The sequence below is a fragment of the Amphibalanus amphitrite genome, unplaced genomic scaffold (assembly GCF_019059575.1).
Source record: "Amphibalanus amphitrite isolate SeventyFive unplaced genomic scaffold, NRLGWU_Aamphi_draft 000256F_arrow, whole genome shotgun sequence".
Lineage (NCBI taxonomy): Eukaryota > Metazoa > Arthropoda > Thecostraca > Balanomorpha > Balanidae > Amphibalanus > Amphibalanus amphitrite.
Window position 1 is genome coordinate 363,428 of NW_024881751.1, and position 22,631 is coordinate 386,058.

The 22,631-nt window shown below is 52.6% G+C and overlaps 1 protein-coding gene and 1 long non-coding RNA gene across 4 annotated transcripts in view; one reads left to right on the forward strand and one right to left on the reverse strand.

Annotated features, from left to right (window-relative positions):
* Positions 1-22,631, forward strand: part of LOC122386576 (protein trachealess-like) — a 108,289-nt gene that overhangs the window by 56,989 nt on the left and 28,669 nt on the right. The window lies entirely within an intron of this gene.
* Positions 9,001-11,469, reverse strand: LOC122386579. The gene is made up of 2 exons (XR_006257403.1): positions 10,918-11,469; positions 9,001-10,063 (listed from the first exon to the last, which is right to left on the reverse strand). It is a non-coding gene; the product is annotated as an uncharacterized LOC122386579 (long non-coding RNA).

Genomic DNA, 22,631 nt, shown 5'->3' on the forward strand with positions numbered 1-22,631 from the left:
GGTGTGCAATGCAGAGGATAGCACGCGCCACGTGCACCGGAGAGGGCACTTTTATTTGAAAAATTGCGGTTTTTGAGGGATTTTGGAATTAATTTTATTTTTAGGTGACCGTTAAATGGAGCGAGTTGAATCAACGCCTATTTGCAAGAGAAAGGTACCGCCTCTCATATAAAAATTGTGAAAAGCTGATTGATCCAAATCAAGGTGGTGCAAATCACAGGAGAAAATGGTGTTTGTCAATTTTGTGCCACTTTATTAATCACACGGGGTTTGCTGCATAACCTGATACCTTTGGCAATTGAATATGGTACCATTGGATAGAGCATTCAATTCTGTCCAATATTCACTCTTCATTTTTGCATGATTAGCAACAGTATCCTTAAAAATGTAAATGTTCCAAACCATTACATTGTTATTTTTAGCGAAATTCATCGATAGCCCTCAAAAGACTTCACGCCAGTTTTCGAATCATTCTAAAGTAGAACGCATGATAATACGACACGGGCACCTCGATGCGATGTATCTTTTTTGTTTTATTACAAAATGCTTGGCCGTCAAAAAGCAATCGAACGAAATGGATATCAACCAAATCAACACAGACCAACCCAATACCCACGGGTCAAAAATAACCCTTCTTCGCGTTGCGGAGCACGCGGGTAACCCTAGTGACTAACTATACGAAGTGAGACGAGGCGCATAGATCGAGATTTGGGGAATGCCTGGCACCTGGACGATGCTCCGAGCAGGTGGCCGGAATAGTTGGAGCAGGTGACAATTAATCGTGTTTCTCGCCCAACGGAATAAACTTGGAGCGAGCCTCGGATAGTTCAGCTGCTCTGAAAGTCAAGAAGTCTGGCTCATTTGCTCAGGTGTGTGTCCTGGAATGAAATGTAACGGAAAAAGTCAGCTGTCTTTAGTGGGATTAAGAAGTAAACAAAAGAGGAAAATATACGCGCTTACAGCTTAGCGTTCACTTTTCTCTGTCTGTAGGCTAGTGCACCTCTCTCCCTCTGTCTCTCTCTCTCTCTCTCTCTCTCTCTCTCTCTCTCTCTCTCTCTCTCTCTCTCTCTCTCTCTCTCTCTCTCTCTCTCTCTCTTCTTTCTCTCTTTCTCTCTTTCTCTCTTTCTTTCTTTCTCTTCTCTTTGCATTTATGGTTCCCATCAATAATTGATTGAATGCTTCAGTCGATATAATTCGCTCTAATTGCATCATATGTTAGTGTAATCATTCCATGAACAACTATTAATGGATACTCTATCAAGTTTGCCCTTCTAAATCAAGTTTGCTGAAGGCCTTAATATTTATTTTCTCTGCCTAACCGGTGTTTCCATTTTGGGCTGGGGAGATGCAAAGACACTAACTTATTGAGTACTGTGTCCGGGTCAGCGCAACTAAGTGTTTAACTGCTATAAATTTAGCAGACCTTCGGTTGTGAATTTATTATTTCACAACCTTGATAGCGGTCACATTTGAGACCAATGATGAACCGCGCGGGTTTTCCTCATTGATCTACATAACCTTTCCACCACTAATTGCCAATTATGTTCGCTCGGTTATTACTCATTTTCGCATTGGTCTGCGTGCAAATCGTCCCGCGGCTGCTCCACGGCTGTGCTATAACTCAGGATCGGGCCGTGTTTTGAAGGCGCCGTGGGCCTACCGACACGGCTAATGCCCACTCATTGAGTATCATTATTATCATGTTCGTTATCGGGCTCGTATCGACGCCGTAGATCAGTCGCCGGCCGGCGCCGCGCCGCTTCTCGCCGCGGCGCGCCGTGCTCGTCTCCGCTATGATCGGGAGCACAGAGCGGTGGGAGCCCGTGATTCGTATTCCGCGGCTCCGGCGAGCGGCTGTCGGCTGGCTCCGGTTGTAGATGGGGCCGATAGAGTGGCATTGGTGTGACAGAGCCTCTCGGCGGACCTGCCGCCGCGCGTCCCCGACTGCCGCGGGGCGAGTCGACGTCGGTAGGGGACCCAGGAAATGTCGGACTCACTCAGCTCAGCTGGTGTGGGGGCAGGAAAGAGGTCAAAGGGAACGGCGTCGCAAACGGTGGCGTCGGGAAGACCCTGGCTTCAGATGAAGCTACGCTAATGGAAGCGCGATTCTATGCATTGCTCGAAACAAGATGAACTCGTCATTTGCTATTTACACCGAAAGCTAATGAGGTGTCCTTAGAGGTTATCGTTTTATGTAAATGCTCGCATTTGATATGCTTCACAGTAGTTGTGAGACATATCTTTGCGAGACACTTCCCTTGTAGTAAACGATTATAAAATCGCGCACGTGGCAGACAAAGATCAAACGACACATCTGCGTAGTCTGAAGTACATATTCCGGGAAATGCCACGTCAGATGCTGCGACATTGGGCGTGATAGTGTCTCGCCGAACACGGCTCCTGTAGACGTATCTGTGAGATGGAGCGACATCCCCGCGACAGGGGACAGCGCCGCCCGTCCCAGCCGGCACCCGGGTGAGCAGGGTGCGCTCTGCGGGGATTTGGACAGTCGGGAGCTTCCCTGCCCCTGTCGGCTGGGAGTCCAGGAGGGACAGACGACATGGGATTCAGTCTCAACGTGTAGACGGTGAAGACATCTATCGGAGACCGCAGAAACTAGAGCGGAGCGAAATGAGGAGGGTGGAGGTGATCTGGTATTATAATCGATCCGGATGAGGTCAGTCACTAGCTTATGATAAGCGACAGCGGAAGTCGGGATTTTGGGGGTCTTATCTCGTGCTGTAATGTATACGCATTGAGTAACTGATCGCATCGTCACATCCGCCATAATTCACGTATTTTGACTTTGTGATTTATAGTCCATGTCAAATATGTAGATGAGCTGATGTTGAGAATGCGCTGAAACGTATACAAGTACCGTTCTTTCTTCTCACCATTTTACTACCAACTCCGCAGATGCCTACTCAACATTCTTTCATCCGAAAAGGATGCAGTTTTGACGCTCGCCATACCTCCCACTGCCAAATACACACAGACACATTTATCTCGGCTGTCTCCCATGGTCACTGCATAAACCATTGACCACGCCATGCACTGTGCAGGTGTTACGTCATACGGCCGTTGCAATATGCGGGCCCTATCGCGCCCATATCGGACGGACTCGGTGACGACAGTAGTGGTGAGCCGCTGTCTTGAGAGCCGCTGTCTCGAGAGCCACTGTCTCGACTTCGAGAGCCGCTGTCTTGTGTGATATGACTCGCGGGGCAATTTGGTTAAAGGCAAAGGAATTGGGTTCGGTTGTTGATGAGCTGTTGATTGTGAGGAGAGGATGGAAACGCATGGTGAGTGAGACAAAACATTTATGTTAAATTGACAAGTTGCGATAATCGAGAAGCCGATAATCGAGAAGCCGATAATCGAGAAGCCGATAATCGAGAAGCCTGCGTTTCGCTCACTCAAAGTGGGTGAGATTGCATGGCTTCACGTGTGATGACGTCATTGACCTCAATGAGCGCCCTGACAGTGATCTACCGGCCTCTCCCTTCACCCTCTCCCTTCCACCGTCGGTCACACAGACTCTACATTCCTCCGTGACCCCCGTATTCCGCCGGCTAAACAAACGAGCGTATCAGCGTCCAAATGAAAACAGATCTGCTCGTTTGGCGCTAACTGCTCGACATCTCTCAGCGGTTTCGTGCCCCGGTCATGACCGCACGGGGAGCGGGGTGGAACTTAAGAGTGGTCTCTCTCTCTCTCTCTCTCTCTCTCTCTCTCTCTCTCTCTCTCTCTCTCTCTCTCTCTCTCTCTCTCTCTCTCTCTCTCTCTCGCCGGCCGTTCGTCTCAACTCGACACGGCGGCACCTCTTCTGACGGGCCGATCCTATCGTATTACACTAAAGTATGACCAATAGTCTGATTAGCAGGCCCTGATTAATGCTGTCGGCCGCCGATGCCATAAAAACCGGGCCAGATCGCCGCCCCGCTGGCCCGCCGGCTCAACCTGGGCAGAGCGCGAATGACTTAACCGTTTCCCCGGCGGGTATCCCGCTGGGGGAGCCATGGAACAGTTGCGGAGTGGAGTTTGCAGACTCTGACCCAGTTGCCCAGTGATCTTGTGCCGATGATGAGGCGAGGTGTTGTGCCTGGCGGCTGGCTTCGTTTCGCCGGACGTTTCGCTGAGGCTGTCTGTCCGGCGCTGATAAGGGTTGAGGGCTGACTCCCTGTCGCGTGCTGATGTCTGCTGAGACTGTGTTCCCAGCGCTGATGAACGTTGATGGCTGGCTTGCTGACGTCTGCTGATGTCCGCTGATGCCCACTGACGCGGTCTGACGGCCGTGGCGTTACACTGACGTACCGTGAATGGTGGGCCGTCCGTACCTCTCTGAGACGTCCGCTGAGTCTGTGCACGTGTGCATACCGTCAGTGACCCCCGCCGGGCGGCCGTCCTATCTGCCGCTGCCGTCTGCCGGAGAGGTACCGCGCGGCGCCGCCGGCGGGGGCCCGCTGGGCCGGACACAGGTGCTGTGCCGCTCAGCCAGCTCTCATGAGCGCCGCTCTCTGATTAATATTGAACGCTGCGCGGAGCGCCGGTTTGATCAGCGCCGCTCAGACGTAATTTGTGAACTGCGCGGAGTGCAGCGGTGTCTGGAAGCCGTCACTTCGTGTGCGCCTGCCTGCAGCCGGTGTGAAATGAGGGTCTCGCGGCGGGCCGCCGCTTAGTGCAGCTGCGCGCCGGGTGAAGAGTATAGGCTGCCATCGCGGCGCATCAATCCTGCCAGGAATGCTGCGCTGATGACGCACATAATTTGGTGTCGGTACGCATGCGACGCGCGATAACTCGGCTCGGTGACGCGTGATAACTCGCTGCGATGACGTGGTGATAACTCGCCGCTAAATTGCCTCTCCCGCGGGGGTCAGCCGCCGCGCCGACAACCGCCCCCGAAAAGTGAAAGGGAAGATGGCCCATGCGACGTGACTTAGCAACGGGTGCCGTCCAGTGACTGGAGTCGTCAATACTTCGGCGATGGCCACTTCAAGAGCGATGCGCAACCGGTGCAGGCTCGATTACGAACATCAACAGTGGCAGACCACAATTGCTCCTGTCTGGACAAACTATCGCTGGTGGATTGACGACCGAAGATGCCTGTCTGTCCGCTGCACTGATCGGCTCGTATCGAACGACCTCACTTCAATTGACCACGTCTGCCGATAACAAATTCACCCGAGTCCGACCGGCCGTCGCACTGCGATTGCTCGTCTGTCTGCGCCGTGCCTGTGACGGCCGGGTCGGACTTTCAAATCAGCTGTGCCTTATGGTCGGCTGCTCGTGTCCGGGGCGACGGAGCGGGCCACGTCACCGGCCTGCGGCGTGAGGTCTCACTCGGCGTCAGGGGACGGTATCGCGCCCGAGCTGACGGCCCCCGATAGCAGTCTGACAGCGCGCGATGGCTGACACGGCACCATGGCAGACATGGTGACCGGTGATCGGCATTTTACTCTGCAAGACAAAGGAAAGGCTGCGGGCTTAGCCACCACAGCCGCGCTGCCGCTGGCTGCTGCTGTCGCTGATGCTGTTGTCGCTGGTGTTGTCCCTGCTGCTGTAACTGCCCGTTTCTCCAGAAGTTGACGTCTTCCGCTGCCGCCTTCCTCTGACGCCGTACCACCCAGGCCGTGTGTTCCGACAGCAATCCCGCGCCGGTCGCCCCCGGTAGGTGCGATGGTGGTAGTGATTGTGGCACAAGCCTGCAGCCGGCAGTCACGACTACATCGCTGCCGCATCCGTCACCGAGGACGAGTCCGACACAGACGTCCCGGGGCCGAGGGCTGGGGAGACTACCGGGTGAGAGTGTCGCCGTCTCCCGCCCCCTGTCCGACGTTACGGAGAGGCTCCAGGTTTGACCACCCAGTCCTCCAAACGCCTCCTTCCGCTGCCGTGACAGTTTTCTGACTGTATCAGCTCGGCAGCGTCGAGGCTCGGTTGACTGGTGGGCTCCATGCAGACCACCGGTATCTTTGCCGTTCCATCTGCTAATATATGGTCTGACATCCCCCGATCAATGTATGGTGCTTCACGGTGACGCTCCTGTCATCCAGAGACCGCCACTGGGGATCTCCGCTTCTCTGCCCGTCCCTGTCCGCCCTCTGCCTCTGCTGTCTACTGCCCTGTCTCTCAACTAATCGCCGATCACTCTGCCGTCGCCGCTGTCGGACAGTGACGTCTCCAGCCCTCACCTGAGCGGCAGGTTACCGGTGCAGCCGCTGAGCTGATAGCGGGCGCGTGCCGCCGCCCCGGCAGACGCCGGCACTCATCAGTGAGCGACTCCGTGTTTACATTCGGCCCGGCCGCCGGCGCATGCTAATGCCGCCTGGTACGTGCCGCTGTCTCGGCAAACGCGGCGCTGAATGGACGGTGGCGCCGCGCGCCGCCGACACGCCCGCCCGGCGCCGGCAGCCCATTGACGCCCCGTTTGAGAACGTCGTTCGCGACGCGGTGCGAAGCGGGTCGGCGTTGACATTGGGCGAGTCTGAGTGTCGGACGCGACCTCGACGCCCGTGGTTCAAACCTACAGTTAGCACCTCGGTGCCGTGAGGTGCCGGTGAATACGTTCCGCGGATGGGCGGGGGAAACAATGGATCAAAGCTCGCTGTCCATTATTGTTTTGTACACAAGTCAGCGGTTTTGACAGCTCATCTTGATGGATTGTTGAAGAAATTAATTAGAAATCTTAATTAATGCAAGATAAATGATCGGGGTCGGGTGTGTATAAGTGATATGCGCGATGACTACGACTGGCGTGCAGTTTTTGCTGGTGACGAAAACAGTGTTGGACGACACTGGGCGGCGGGCGTATACGTCAACCTCCGGTCATCAGTTCCCCCTTCTCCCCTCTCCGCTCCAACTGACCCGGTTGCAGTGACGGCCAGCGGCGATCGGCCGGTGGAGGGGCGGATTGAACAGATTACAGCCTCCCCGCTGTGGTCAGACTGGCCGGCCAATATTGATCAGATGGAGCTGCCGATCGGGGCTCACTGACGGCTGAGCGGTGATGGGTGCACGCGCCGCTGTCTACAGCTGGCCGGTCCAAGGATACCTACTTCTGTCCACTCCTGGCTGAGATCCAGTCCGCTCCTGGCCGCTCCTGGCTTCGCAAGCCCCTGACCGTTCCTGACTGTCTGCCGTGTGTCACCGTTTTGGTATTTATGGGCGGTACACGAGTGTCAAGAGCTGTGTATATTGTTGGCTTGCGAATGCTTTTTCATCAGTTTGGTACTATTCAATCCTTGACGTCTTTGTCGCTAGTTGTGGCCTGACGACGGAGCCATGGGGCGGAAAAGGCGGTATCTTACGTTGTCCAAGATGTAGCATCATACCTAATCCTCTAGCCTGCCAAACTTTCGTTACCCCACCGTCAACCGTCCAGACCATCATCTAGTGTCCACTCCCCCATCCACCGTCTACTGTCTGTCTACAATAAACCATCCACCCGCCGTCCACTACCGTCATCCACCGTTCGCCGTACTCGGTGTCCGTCAGCAGGCGTCATCCGTCATTGACAGGCTGATGACGGATGACGTGCCGCCGGCCGAGATGTGGGGAGATGGCGGCGCATATGTATCCCCGGGTACCAGAAAGGCACTAGCGGAGCCAGGACTGTCATACCGAGCGTAAATGAAATTTGGCTGGATATTGTTGATTGAAACATAACACCGTGCCATGGAAATCGTAAGGCGTACTTAATGGTGATATCGTGTAAAATTCTGGACTTTCCATTTGAAAAGTTATTTGGTGTTATGAACGGTTTGTGCAATATCGGTACATCCGTGATGCAACGTTCACTCTTGTAAGAGACTTGTTTTGCAGTATGTTAAATCGTTACAGCACTCTTCTTAAGCTATCGAGACTATCTGTATTCAGGAGAGGCTTTTTACATTCATGCCGGTGCATTTACGGCATGATATGCATGACATGCCCTAATGCTTTGTCATCACTTGTGTTTTACTCCGCATCCTAGTTTTAATTTCAAACATGCCTTCGAGTGGCTGACAGTTGTGGCGCTTCACTGACGTCATCTTGAATGAATAATAAACACATTGTGGTATAAATATACCCAGATAGCTACCTCGACACGGCCTCGTGCCTCCGAATGACGGGAAGAAATATGTTAACCAAAGACAGGCTCCTAGAAATAGAACCATCAAGCGTTAAAACATGCAACATCAAGACGATCATGTCCCTCTTGTTGCTACACAGCTTCAACGCCCCTCTCTACTGCTCACAAATCTCTACCCTCTCCGCGTTAGACCCTCTCCTCCTCCCCGCCGAGGGCCGCCACGGCAGGTGACCTGGCCTCGCCCGTGACCAGCGGCGACGCGCCTGTGTCAGCCATTGATGAATGGTGGCTGCTGCGCGCTGGGCACATGCACGTGCCTCGGGCGGTGGCGGTTCCTTTGATGTGGTGGACAGCGGCCGCGCAGCAGCCGCTCATAAACCCTGCGGTAATGGCGGGAGGTGAACAGGCGGTGACAGGCTGACCGTCACAGCCAGCGGGGAGGGGCTGGGGAGGGGAAGGTGCCCTCTAGGGAAAGCAGAGGGTTAATGAGGCGCTTCATGAGGCAATGGACATTTAGCTTCGCAGATGACCTACCCGTAGGGAGGTGTCTCACAAGTTTAAAGTTGGGATAGTTCGGTAAAAATGAAGTAGGTACAAATGACGGACGTCTTCGTCGAACGACCAGCCTTTGGCTGCCCACAGAAATAGGATGGAAGGGGTGACACAACGGCGTGTTTAGGTAGTTGGATCTGCGAGTCAGCAGACCTGGTTGATATGCTGGCCTGACTCCTTCGTAGAGCAATGAATTTCAGACTGTTTGACATCCGGCCTGAGGCCAGATGGAAACATCGCTAGGAATGTCATCATGTGGCTATTTCGGTCGTCTTTGATTCTTTATTGCTTATTGATCGCTAGGTTTATTCATAGCTTCTAACGGTATGCATCGGAGTCATTGCAGCTATTGTTCTGTACGAACCTCTCCTCGTCGATTTATCGCTATCATTTTATTGATAGATTTTATGCATTCATGCATTCCTTTTGTGGTTTGCACACACGTGAAAGTGGTTTTTCCTTTCATCGTCCATCCATCGACCAAATGTTTATGGATTACCCATGAGGTTTGGCAAGTGCTCGAGAGTTTCAACTCGCGGCTGAAGGGAAACTCGTTCGACCGTGGAAATAGTAACCGTGACTTGATAGTGGGTTTCCGTGGTTGGAGCACTGGCGAGTGCAGTCACCTGCACGGCAGACGTCCCGTGTGGCACCTGTGGGATCGTGTCGCATATGTACGGCAGTCTCAGCCACGGACAGTGAGAAGTTTGGCGGATGGAGGCAATAGATGGACTGACTGAAGTGTAACACAGTCCCATGAGATCCTCCCCAGAATGTTGTTATCTATTTTCCACCTGGTCTCCCACTGCCGCTTCCTCCACCTGACCCAGCCGGCGCCACCTGATCCTTTACCCCCACTACCGCCGGAGAGTCTCCCTCCCTCGCGCCCGCCGACCGATAACTCCCCAGCCCCACGGCCGTGCAGGCGAACTTTCGATATTTATGCCGACAAAAGCCCTCGTGGTCGAGCTCTTGGCGGCGCTGCTCCGGCGCATAACTCGGCGCGTGTCATTATTTCCGCGGCGCCTCTGGCAGCTTTACGGCGATTTGTGCCGGCTGCGGGTTTAGCCGCGCGGCTAACGAGCGTTTCAGTGCAGTCCGTCAGGATCGGAGCGGGATTGTGTCGCACCGGCCGGCCCTCGCCCACACCGCCTCCGCAGCGTCGCGGCACCGATCGGGTACGCGGGGACGTCTTCATTGGCGACGCTGTATTTCTGCTCAGTTGTCATGGCAATAGATTGCAGCCGTCAGCGTTGATCACGCGGGCTCGATCTTCATTTGGTGCGCTCCGGGGGTCGGCGTGCTGCGTCGCTCGTGCACGGACCATGCAGATGACGGCCGTTCGACGGCGGCTCACCGGGCCGCCGCGCGCGAACCACGCGATCGCCGCCGCCGATCGTGCACCGATAGTGAACTGGAGACATCAGCTCTGTGTCCGCTCTGCGAAAGGAACCGTTGAATGATTTATGATGCCGCGAGCCGGCCGTCTGATGGCTCGCCGTGTTTTGAGCCAAACATGTTGTCGGCTGTCTTTTAACTCATGTGCAATGCAAAATCAGCGGGCACTGCTACCAGCGTTTGTAGCCCATTTACAATACGTCATCAGGAGGAGCCCGTGGAGCGTATAGTACGCGGCTGGCCGTACCGGACGTGCTGTCTGGGCACGTCAGAACGACAGGCTCGTCCACATGCGGAACTTTATATACTGTGGGGGGTGTAGCTACAACCCCAATTTTTAAAAGTACAACCCCAATGGCAAAACTACAACCCCAACATTGGAAAATTAAGAATTAGCCTGAAACACATGAAAATGAACAAAATATGTATCCCTTCAGAAGCAGATAATTGAGATATATCAAGAAAGTGAAGATATCAATAAATTAGGACATCTTTTTGAATTCCAGATGCTAAAAACATTGAAAGTGCTCTGTTAAGAACATATTATTCCGCTGAGACAGTGAGCAGAGCATGATATGAAAGTCAATCACTTCACACTTCTTAAGCATACTTAGTGAATCATATTGAAAGTGTTCCAAAAAATCTTAACATGTAACATGAAAGTGTGAAGCAAAAAAATCATAACATTCATCATACTTTTGCAGTGGCGAATCCAGCTCAGAGTTTGGGGGGGGGGGGGCAAACCATAATAATTTATCGATTCTTTCCATGCCTCGTCCATAGGCGTAATATTAAAATTATGCCGTTTGGGAGGGGCAAATGCCCATTTTGCCCCCCCCCCCCTGAATCCTGATCCGCCACTGTACTTTTGGGTTTTCTCACTAAATATTTCATACCTGTGGGCTGTGCTTATCAAAGAGATAAGCATAGATGAAAAATTTGACACAAAACAGCAAGCTTCAGAAATAAATTAACATAACCTAAGCCTCCACCCTATGTAGCATTCAATCGCCATAATCATAATATCAAATACATTTCTTAAGTGAAATATCACTCTGTTCGCAATTTTGTCAGTTGGCACAATACCACCAATCAGCACGAATATTTGGCTAAAATGACGACACTTGAAATCAACGTTGACGACCATAAAAAGTCCTGACGGCTACGCGCCCTAATCCACGAAGAAGAAGAAGACCATAAAAAGTAAAAACCAATCCTGTGCGATAATTAGTGCTGATAATCTTACTGACAGGTTCGCGAACAGAATGCAAACGATGCAAACTAAGTCACATGTAAGCCAGCATGACGCATTTGATACAAATGCAAGGTTTTGGCGACGTCTGTCAAATCAGCAGCAACGAATATCAGCCTCACAGCAGCATATTTCGGGGTCTTTCAATTTGGCTGAAAATCGGTATCCAGAGCCTCCTCGATGCGCTGATTCCGAAAATATGCCTCTTTGGGGTGGTATTTTGCACCGTTAACGAGTTAATGACCAATTAACATTTTAACGGGAAACGGCGGGGTCTTTCGATTTAGCTGAAAATCGGTATACAGGGCCTCCTTGATGCGCTGATTCCGAAAATGTACCTCTTTGGGGCAGTATTTTGCACCGTTAACGAGTTAACGGCTAATTAACATTTTAACCGGAAACGGCGGGGTCTTTCGATTTAGCTGAAAATTGGTATACAGGGCCTGTTTGATGCGCTGATTCCGAAAATGTACTTCTTTGAGGTAGTATTTTGCACCGTTAACGAGTTAACGACCAATTAACATTTTAACGGGAAACGGCGGCGTCTTTCGATTTGGCTGAAAATCGGTATACAGGGCCGCCTCGATGCGCTGATTCCGAAAATGTACCTCTTTGTGGTGGTATTTTGCACCGTTAACGAGTTAACGACCAATTAACATTTTAATGGGAAACGGCGGGGTCTTTCGATTTAGCTGAAAATCGGTATACAACGGCCAATCAACATTTTAACGGGAAACGACGGGGTCTTTCGATTTGGCTGAAAATCGGTGTACAGGGCCTCCTCGATGCGCTTATTCCGAAAATGTGCCTCTTTGGGGTGGTATTTTGCACCGTTAACGAATTAACGGCCAACTAACATTTTAACGGTAAACGGCGGGGTCTTTCGATTTAGCTGAAAATCGGTGTACGTTCAGTGTCTCAGGGGCAGACAAACAAGCCGCTATGTGTTCCTAGCCATCGTGGCTGTGAAGAGTATGCGTTTTGTTTACGATTCGCCAAACAATGCATAATACATTTGCTCGTTGAAAAAAGAAGATCATCTAGTTAATTGAAGTATTCGGTGATATGAAAAGGCTGTGGCATTTTTATTTAGTTTCCTCAGGTTGAGATAATTTAGATCCAGTGTTATGTTCCTTTGCGGCATTGTGTTCGGTATGTTGTCCTCGTTTGCAAAATATCTCATGTCTGATCAGTCACTATTCCGGTTTATACTACCCGTTTCCGTAATAGACGTATTCCAGACGACAGTGGCATTAATATACAAAGATGGACTCGTTTTAAGTTTTTTAGTCTAAAAATAACGTATTCCTGTTTAGGTCTTCGTTGTCAATTGCCACGAGTGGATTAAATTGTTACTCGTAGGGAAAGAGCCCTGCTCCAATACTGAGTAATGTTTGTGTCAAATGTGGAAAGAAACAAGTCAGTGGCGCGGGAACTTCTTCCAGACTGGGGGGGCTGAACCATCATAGAGATCAACCTAGGGTACCCCCAAATCTAGCTTTCTCATCGGTTTTAGGCCACTTATTTTTCAGACCTTGGCCTTTTCAACGAAAAAAAGAAGGAAATATTTGCAAAAAAGTGAGGTATTCCGTCTCAGCTGAGTGAAGAAACTACCGTTTTGGCAACCTGGAATAAAGGTTTTAAGCTGCCAAATGAGTTGCCGAGTCAGTAAAATAGGTAGATTTTTCACTCACATGCTTTCTTCCTTTGTGACTCACAACCCCTAATTTGGGGAGGACAAGCTGCCCAACGGTTCCTGGCCCCATGAAATGTTGTGAGGCACCGCCCCCACGGCCCCAGAGTTGTGAGGGCAAGCTTCCCCCACTGCCCTCTCCCCCGGTTCCCGCGCCTATGTATGAATCTATGAAATTGTGTTGGTAGATTTCCGATTTCGATTCCTCCAGCTGGGGGGGGGGGGGGGGCTCAAATACATTACGAGCCCCCCCAGCCGAAAAGTTGGAGGGGCTCAGCCCCCCTAGCCCCCCCGGTTCCCGCGCCACTGAAACAAGTATTCATAGGGACTGTGATTTTGGGCGTTTACCTACCGTTTCCGAATCGCCACGACCAGTACCTAGCGGCGGAACACCCTCAATTAAGGGGGGCACTGTCGACTTTTAATCCCATTCTTTCCATGCAACGCCCATAGGGCTAATGTTAAAATGCCAAAATCAAAGGGGGCACGGTTCCCCGGTGCCCTCCCCGTTCCGCCGCCTATGGCCACGACCATGGTGGCGACTGGCGATACCCGAGTACCTACAACCAGGCACATAGCCAATGGAGGGACGACAGGGTCAGCCGTCTCTCCCTGGAGATGGACCACTTTTATTTTTTTTTTATTTTTTTTTTGTAACTGAAAATGTGGGCCCCTCCCGAAAAATAGTGGGCCGAATCCGGGGACTTTTCGGGTTTTGGTGGGGGTATACCCTGGGCTCCGGCAAACTACAACCCCAATGAAAAACAAAAAGTTCCACCTCTGGGCTCGTCCCCGGCGGCTGGGCCGGTGAGGGCTGTCAGAGGAGTCGCGGATCGGTTACGTCATCAGCAATGGCGTCTGGTGCTGGGTGTTGCGACAATCACGACAGTCGCTGTTTTGTGACAATGTGATGGGACACTCGGGGTCTTTATTGCAAAATGCTTAGCATGCATTCATATTTCATATCCATCATTAATCGTTGGTCGTATTGATTAACGCAGATATTCATTTTTTTTTGGTAACAGTGATAATTTAAGATGCTACCAAACGGCATAAATACTTAGTAGAATATCTTCACGACCTCGTAAGAGTAGGCTCCATCACGTATTCAGCGCCTACTCGATGCTCGTATAAGGACACGTTTACCACCCAGAGTAGCATGCCAGTTTCATTTTCCAACCCCAATCTCAGGTTACCTACTCGACTACCGTGTAGCGCCTAAGCAGCATTGCTCGACGCTTGTTTACGATCAGACGTGCATATCCGACGCTGTTTTCGATGCACTCGAGCGGCTTTTCTCCCCATTTAGTGCACGTGCCGGGTCGGGAAGCGCGCCCACCGCCGCCTCGCCCGCGCCGCGTCTGTCTCAGGGACGCCGGCCTCGCCTCGGCGAGACAAAAACAGCGCCACGCACACGCACGGAAGATGCCGACGGCAGCCATCTCCGCCTCCCTGATATCTTAGCTTCTCCTTAAACACGGCAATTAAGCGGGCCGGAGGTTTTTCTGTCAGCTGACGACCGGAGTCGGGATGGGAACAGCGCGTGCCGGCCGCACGAGATGTCCACTTTTTCGGCGGTCTGTGGAGCGTATTTTTACCGACTAACTGAATTTCATGTCTTCATGCGTGTTACGAGCGGCTCGTAATGAGTGGGAGGAGGTGATGATTGTAGGGGCTGGGGTGGGGGAGGGCGAGAGAGCCCCGGCTGGAGGTTCCCATCCCGGTGGCCTGAGGAGCGACTGGGAGGGGCAGAAGCGGTGGGCGTTTTAGATGGTAAAATAGCTTCTCGCTGTGTGAAGGGCTACCACTATGTGTCTGAATAATTAACTAGTCAAGTAACGGTCAATTGACGTTCTAGTCTTTACGAGCATCGTATAGGCAATACCTAATGCCATCTAAGCTTTATTGAAACAAGATTGATATCTAGCCACATTGGTCAGCATCATGACCATCTTATTGTCCCCGTGCCCCTGTCGCGGTGGACCCGCGGGCGCGCGCCCGCGGGCCCTACCGGTGTGACAATGAGCCTCCCACCCTCCCTGCCCCGACCTTCCCTGCGCATCGGTCCGGCGCAGGCCGTCCGACCGACCCGGGTGGTGCTGCCATCTGTTGTCGCTGCGGCCAACTACCGTCGCAGCCCCGCCGGCCGTGCTCGCCGTGCCCGGGCGTGCTCTGGCGGCGTGCCGGCGCGTCGCTCGGGGACACAGCCTGACCATGGCGCGGGTCACGTCTGCCCGCGTGGCGCGTGTGCCCAGAATGGGAACGGTGGCCACCGCCGCGCCGGAAAATGATATCTTCCGTGAGCTCATTGGGAATTCTGAACTGGCGGCAATCGGTACCGAGGAGGATGGTGCTAGACGGGGAGGTGGTCCGCTCCCTTCCGCTCCAATCCCTCGCGGCTGCGCAGCTCGGGACACCAGGGGTGGAGAAGGGAGAGCCTGGGCTTGATTTAGACGAAACGATGTGTAATTATTTGCAACGCACGCATATCAGCATCGTCAATGAAGCCGATGGGAGACTTTGTTAGGTAGAGACACACGAATTCCCAATCAACTAAATGGAAGAGATGCTTTCTGGAAAGATAATGTTACGAACAGAGTTTTCTTTTGAGTTCAACTGTGAGCGATTTTGTATTTAATTTCTTGGAATATATAATTTACGATTGCTCATCCATGGATGCATGGATTTCCGGTGCCCGGTGCCCCCCCCCCCTCCCCGCGCGCTGAGTGAGAGGCGCGTATTTCAGGTGTCTCACAGCACGATATCCGATATCGTACCCCGGCACCGTCATTATTTAAATCACCGGCTTCTGTAGGCTTAGCTATACGCTACCTGAACTCAACTCCCACGTAGGTAGGTGTAGGGTGCGGTTTCTCACGCCGATCTGGTATCGGCTGTAGCGGAAGGTCATGACCTGATGGGGCTGACCTGATGAGGTCACCTGACCCTGAGCAGGTGAATCGACAGGCAGCTGGAGCGGCTTTTGTACTGAAGAGGGTGGTATGTGCTAACGCTGTCCGGTAATGCTCAATGCTCATCCGCCAAGCCACGAGCAGCTCATTTAATTACCGATAAAAGTGATTTTTCGCACGGCCGTATATCTTTTGTCATAAGCAATCTATGTCTCTTCATACTGACCCCTGCCTAAATTGGGAGAAATGCCTGGGTGCGCTTTTCCTTTGCTTGATTAAGTCGTGATGGTAGGAGGTAATACGATGTGATCTTTAATAACGATGCGTGACTCGATGAGAACATCCTGCCGCCATTTACGACAAACGTTTGTGTCGAAATGCATTAGGGCATAACGCTATGACTACGACTCGTGGTTATCACAGACTTTCACGACTTTTACAATCACGCTTTCAAGGTAGAAGTTATACCTTTTTACGATATTTGGTAATTATTGATATCGCTCAAAGTATGACTGCCTAAACGAAATGTTCACTTGTTTCATTGCCTAAATTTTACATCGACTATACGGACCTGCGATATAAGGTGGTAGCCCAACGCCATTTCTTACCACCGTTTGTCTCTGTTGACGGTGTTCCAAACTCCGCGAAGCTGCACTCCCCTGCTCCTTCCCCCCCCCCCCCCCTGAGGGCGCGGACTGACCGGCCGGCCGGCCAAGCAACAATGGGCGAAATTGGCCCAACTGAATAGCCTATTAGGGCTCATCGAGACCTTTGTCCGGCCGGCAGTTCGTTTTACTTTATTGGGTGTAAAGTTGGACGGAAGTCGGAGAGGTTTGGCTACCGTGCTCGGAAACTGGGCGCCGTTTTCTGTGGGGATTTCAGACTGTCGCAGAGGTAGAGGCAGATTGGGTGAGCTGGGGTCGTGGGGTGGAGGTAGCGCCGGTAGAAAGTAGCCGTCCTATTGACTACAAGATGGACAACATTGGGTAGACGATGTATGGGGTGAAACGGTCCTGATAAGCGGAATGACTGGGGAGGCCGAACATCGGGGAACAGAACGATTGCAGGGGTACGGTTGGAATTGGATGACCGAAGGGGTTGAAGGTTTGTTGGTCATCAACTGAATCGCCTGTGATAGGCGTGTGGTAGCGCAGCTTCCGTCATTTGCTGTGGCATGCCTTTTGGATTTGGCTCCACTTATTCTTGCTAATCTTCAACACGTTTTTCACCATAATCCAGCGACTTATCCGGTGTGGATAACCACAACAGCCGCCGCCGCCACTGTGTCGACCCTTTCCCAGCCGCCGCACTCACCATATGCCGCTGACACATAATTGACAAACTTGTCACCCGCATAATTACTCAATTTCGGGCGTACCCAGTCGACGTTTCAGTCGACTGCCCCCACTCAGCGGCCGTGGCTGGGTGCCGCGCGGCCGCCGCTCGAGGGTGGACCTCTGAATGGCCCGCTGTCAAATGAAATGGTGAGCGAGAGAGCGTCAGCTGAGAGCTGTCGAGAGGCGGCCGTGTCCGCTGGATGGGTTATAGGCCGACTGAGGATGATGCGTCTGGAGGGTTTCGTTTGTAGATCTCACGGGAATGTGTCGAACGCACGATGGCGAAGACTGAACGTCCAGGAGAGCGTATTGCTCATTGTGTACCGACATAGACGGTGAGATGTTGGCAATAGCTAGATGAGCGATCCAATTGCGTGACACTCGCCAATGTCGACAGACGTTTCCCACGCGGGCCCCACGGGCGCCACGTGCCGAGCCCGATGACACGGGCCGGGCACGTCCACCACGTGCCGGCCACGGTCGGCCCGTGGCGGCGTCATTACGGGCACGCGACCGGCGGCGATGACGGCGGACCGACCGACCGACGGACCGACGGACCGATTGGTCATGGGCGGATCGCGTGCGGTCGGGGTGGTCGCATCGGCTCATCGTCAGTCATCGGAAGTGTTTAGGGCGGAATCCATCCAGCGTCTGTCGAAGCATTCAATTACCGCCCAGTTTACAGGAAATTGCGGCAGTGTCATTTCCGAGTGGGTCATATTTCAGGGCAGCGAATCGAGTTTGGAAGTTGGCCCGCCGACCGGCCGGCCGGCTGATTGAGTTAGTGCTGGGGTCTTAGTTTGAGCATGTCGATAACTGAGTTTCGGCCAATCAGGTGGGCAAATTGACCCGGGAGCCAACAAAGACGCCTTGGGGCTGTCTGCCATAATGGAGACAAAAACCTCGCGCGGCGCCGCGGCTCGGCCGAGTCAGCACCCCCCGTCCGCTGACCCCTCCCCCTCCCCCCGGGCGGAGATATCGACCCGACTAGCAATGAGCAGGTCCGTATTGGCACTGGTCAGTTGGTCGCGATGCTCGCTAACGATGTTCCCCGCCGCAGAATGTGTGGAGAACTTGCCATCCCGGACGGCGCCGAATTGTGTTAGGACCCGATGCAAACAGATGAAATTATTCGCAGTGGTAGCAAGTGACGTGTTTCTGCAAATCAGCAGCTATTTGGAGCTTCGGCGTTATTAAATTTCCGAGAGGTAATATAGTTATGCTTGGTCAGTATCGTTAATCCGACTATATAATCTAGCGTAATTCTTTCACACAGCTCTAAAAATTAATTATCGCCCCGATAGATCGAAGCAATGTATTTCATTGCACGCAATGGATGAGAAATGAACATTGAGAACTGCAGCGTTATTGGGTTTCTTGGAGGCAATATCGTAAAGTTTGGTCACTATCCAGTAATATCGTCTCATTCACCCACTCAATTTTCACTTAGTTCTTAAACAGCAAGCATAATTGCGACGGCCAACCAAACTATCGATTTTGATTTCGTCACACACCATGAACGCAAAATGACAGCGCTGTCAAGACGCCTGTCTTGCCCATTGTAAATGACAAAAACAGAATCTTAATGTCTTGCTAAGTTACACTTATCTTCCCAACTTTCGGAAACGGGATGTGGCCAATAAAACCACCCACTTTTCCTTTGAAGTGTCAATCGCATCCCTCTGAAGCAAGCCTCTACCGACATCTCCGATTTGCCCTTTGCTCCGGTGCCAATCCCTTTACTCCGTGAAAGTCTCTGTCCCCTGAGGGACTCGCTGCTATCGCTCTGCCGTCCCTCCTGGGACCAACCACCGACGTCGGGCGTCTCTGTTCCGTCTGCCGGGCGTCAGCCCGAGAACCCCCTCCTCCCCCTCACCTCCCCCGCTGCAACAGTGGCTTACCCACGCTTTTTGCCCGTGATTGTCCGTCCACTGGATATCTTCATCGGGCCCGGAAATGGCCTCGATCCGTCATCAACAGCAGCGCCTTTGTGCTGGCGATGCGACGCCGTATTATCATATTATCACCGGCCCGCGCGTGATTGGGAAAGGATGAGTGAGACGGCTTTTTACCCCGTGGACTCCCAGAGGGTCGGACGGGAGCCGGCGGGGGCGGGGGCCGTGACTTCTCATTACAGTGGTGCTATCATTCTGGCTTCCCCTCTATGTGCTGTGTAGGACTTCCTAATATGCCCCCCCCCCCCAGGACAACCCCTTGCTCAGGAGTTGCTTCCACCCGCTGAGCTTTCGCTTCCGGGCAGCGGCCTTATCCTAGGAATATCAGTCCGCTCGCTGCCTTGGAACATGTGCCCGCTTCCTTGGAGTCCGAACTAGCCACCTCGCGGTCTTGGTGGACATCCTGCGGAGTGGTCTCACCCTGGAATCTCGACTAGCGAGTTGTAGTCTTGGACAGAGTGTGGGACCGCCGTAGCACGAGGTAGCACGAGGTGTGATGGATGCCGCGGTGGGGTCTGACCGCGCCCCGCCCGTCTCAGCACCGGGCTAATCCGGTACCGCGCGGCCCGACAGCGGCCTCGGGCGCCCCTGATGGATGATTCTGCCACCTCTGGCGAAATGAGACCGTCACCTCAGCGAGCCACCCACCACCACCACAGCTGGCGAGGCGCGGTCCATTCCTCTGGCTTTGCGGCTTACTGTCAACCACTGTGTGGAATGCGTTTTGTTTTCATTCTATTGTTTTCTGCAGGATTTCGTTCCTCCAAACGCTAATGAACATCTGCTGGCGTTTTGTTTTTAAGCTGCGCCCATTACACCAGCGACACACCGTGATACCTGCCGGGGCTATGGAATGTCGTAGCTTGACCTGACCTCCCAGCGGCCGACTTTGTACCAACACCCCCGACACGGCACCCCGGCTCGGCCGTGCTCCACCGGCCGTGCTGAACAGGGCGTGCCGCGCGCCGGCCGGCCGGTCCCGTATTGATCGCTCGGCCTCAGTAGCTTCGCAGCTTATCCGGCAGACGTGACCTGCCTGGTGACGACCTTTCGTCGACTCCGACGGGCCAACGCCGGCACGCGGCGACGGTGCCGACGGCGGAGGGTCCAAGACGAACAGAGACCCGACGGAGAAGATATGATCTAGACGCCCTGCGATTGAGTGCTATGAAATGTTCTGTCATGCATGTCTTGTGCGTTGTGCAAGTTTCTGCATCGCTTTTTGGATACCGTGCCACCCTCTGGATTACAAATACATTTTAAGTTTTCTATTTCCGTTGAAGTCGAACTGAGCCTATACGGTAGTTTTACCGAACCTGTGAACTTTCAGACCTCCAGGTAGAAACATGGCTGACCCAGCCACCCTAGTCTACTAGTAGCTACAGTGTCATGAGGAACGTTTCTAATATGTTCTTTAACCAGCCCAGTCCGAGTGGGGTGTGGATATTGGCAATACAAAAAGGCCCTTCCACTCTAACCCCAATCGGTATGGGGAGTGTTGACTGGCTGAGAGGCCTCTAGCCCGGCCTGAGCAGCGAAAACTGAGAGGTCTCTGGCGCGGTTCCGACTGATGCAGACTGAGAGGCCCGTTCCCGGCCCCGGGTGGTGTGGACTGCTGTAGAGGCCCTGGACCGACCCCGGCTGGTGTGGACTGCTATATGTAGAAAGGCGCTGGTCCCGCTTCGGCTGGTGTAGAGTGTTTGAGAGGCCCTCGCCCGACCCCGGCGGTGTGGCGGGCGCTAATCGGTCGGTTCTTACGCGCCAATGACGTGAGAACGGGCGATGTCGGCGGCGGCACCGAACGTGGTTACCGCCGCCAAATTACCGCTCACCAGGTATCACGCTTATGAACTTGTTTGATGAGATAAGCAGTTCCAGCACAACAAGAGGCGATAAAGATAATACGATCTGTTGCAATAATCACATAATTGGCTAACGACACCGACCCCGGAGGAAGGCGCCTCTTTTTCATCAGCTCCTTTCATCTGGCGGCGATTTGTATGCTCCGATAGATTAAGATAACGCCAGAACGGCGGCTTCTCAGCTTTATGACTAATTCCAGGCCGGCCGATTGTTTATGATTGTATATCTAATGAAAATTTGGTAACATTATACGGCGGCTGAATTGATAGCGGCCATCACGTCGGCGCCGATATCTCTAAGGTGTTGATAGACCGAACTGGACCGCGTCTTTGGATCAGTGTTCCGCCGCTCGGGGTGACCCGGTGACGAGAGCAGTCGCCCGGGGTCGGCGGTGGCCTCTCATGTCACCGTCCCGTCGACTGATCGGGTCCGGCAGCTTTCCACGGATCGAATCCATCAAAACCAGCCGGTGTGAGCGAGTTTCGAGAAAGAATGGACGCCCGTCTCCTCGGCCTGCCGGATGAATATAAATTCGGCAGTGGGTCTGATCTGGTTCTTTGAGGGGGAGGCTGTTGAAGTCAGGAAACAGTTGGAGCTGGTACGGTGGGTCATTGGCCTCGACTTTGATCTGGTCCGTGGCTCCATTCTGTTCCGAATCGTGGCATATCATTCATATGATCATCCATGTCATCCATACATTCTCCGTTGTGAATCGATTCAGTAGATTCAGTTATTGTCTTACTTTTGCAAAGACAAACAATGCTACGAAGAAATATTTGTTGGGACTCGAGCGATTTTATGGACTTAGTGCCTAGTTAACCCTTTTCTCGCATTTGCTAAGGGAGTTAAGTGTTCTTATTCGTACGCAAAGACAGCTGTCTCCAAATGTTTCGACACTGTTGACCACCACAGACTGCTAGCGAAGTTGGCACTCTATGGAATCGATGAGAACTGGTTCGTAAACTATTTAGCTGGTCATTCTCAGCAGGTCAAAGTTAGTGGGAGCGAGGGTGAACCGATCATTTCAAACACACTACCCAATGACATAGGAGTGTATCAGGGTGGGTCGCTGAGCTGTCTGCTATATGCCATTTACGTTAACGATATGGGTCTGTATATTGACGGAGTCGAAATCATTCAATACGCTGATGATACGCAGCTACTCATATCTGGCAAAAAGAGACACCTGTCTGATATGATTGTGAAACTTGAACGTGCCCTTAGCCAGCTTTCAGATTGGTTTAACGAAAACCGTCTCAAAGTGAATGCAAGCAAAACGCATATGATCGTCTTTGGAACCAAGGCGATGTTAAAAAACCAGCCGAGCATATCAGTCAATTTTTGTGGAACAACGATTCAGGAATCGAGAGTGGTCAAAAACTTAGGGCTTTATATGGACAGGCACATGACCTTTGTAGACCACGTCGACCACGTAGTGGCAAAGTGCAGCGGCAGTCTAGTGGCGCTGACTCATGCGAGACATTCTCTGCCGAGGGCATCATTGAAGTCAATAGTCACTGCGCTGGTCATGTCCATCATTAGGTATTGTGTGTCGATTTACGGCACGTGCAGTAAGACGGAACTCCAAAGAATTCAAA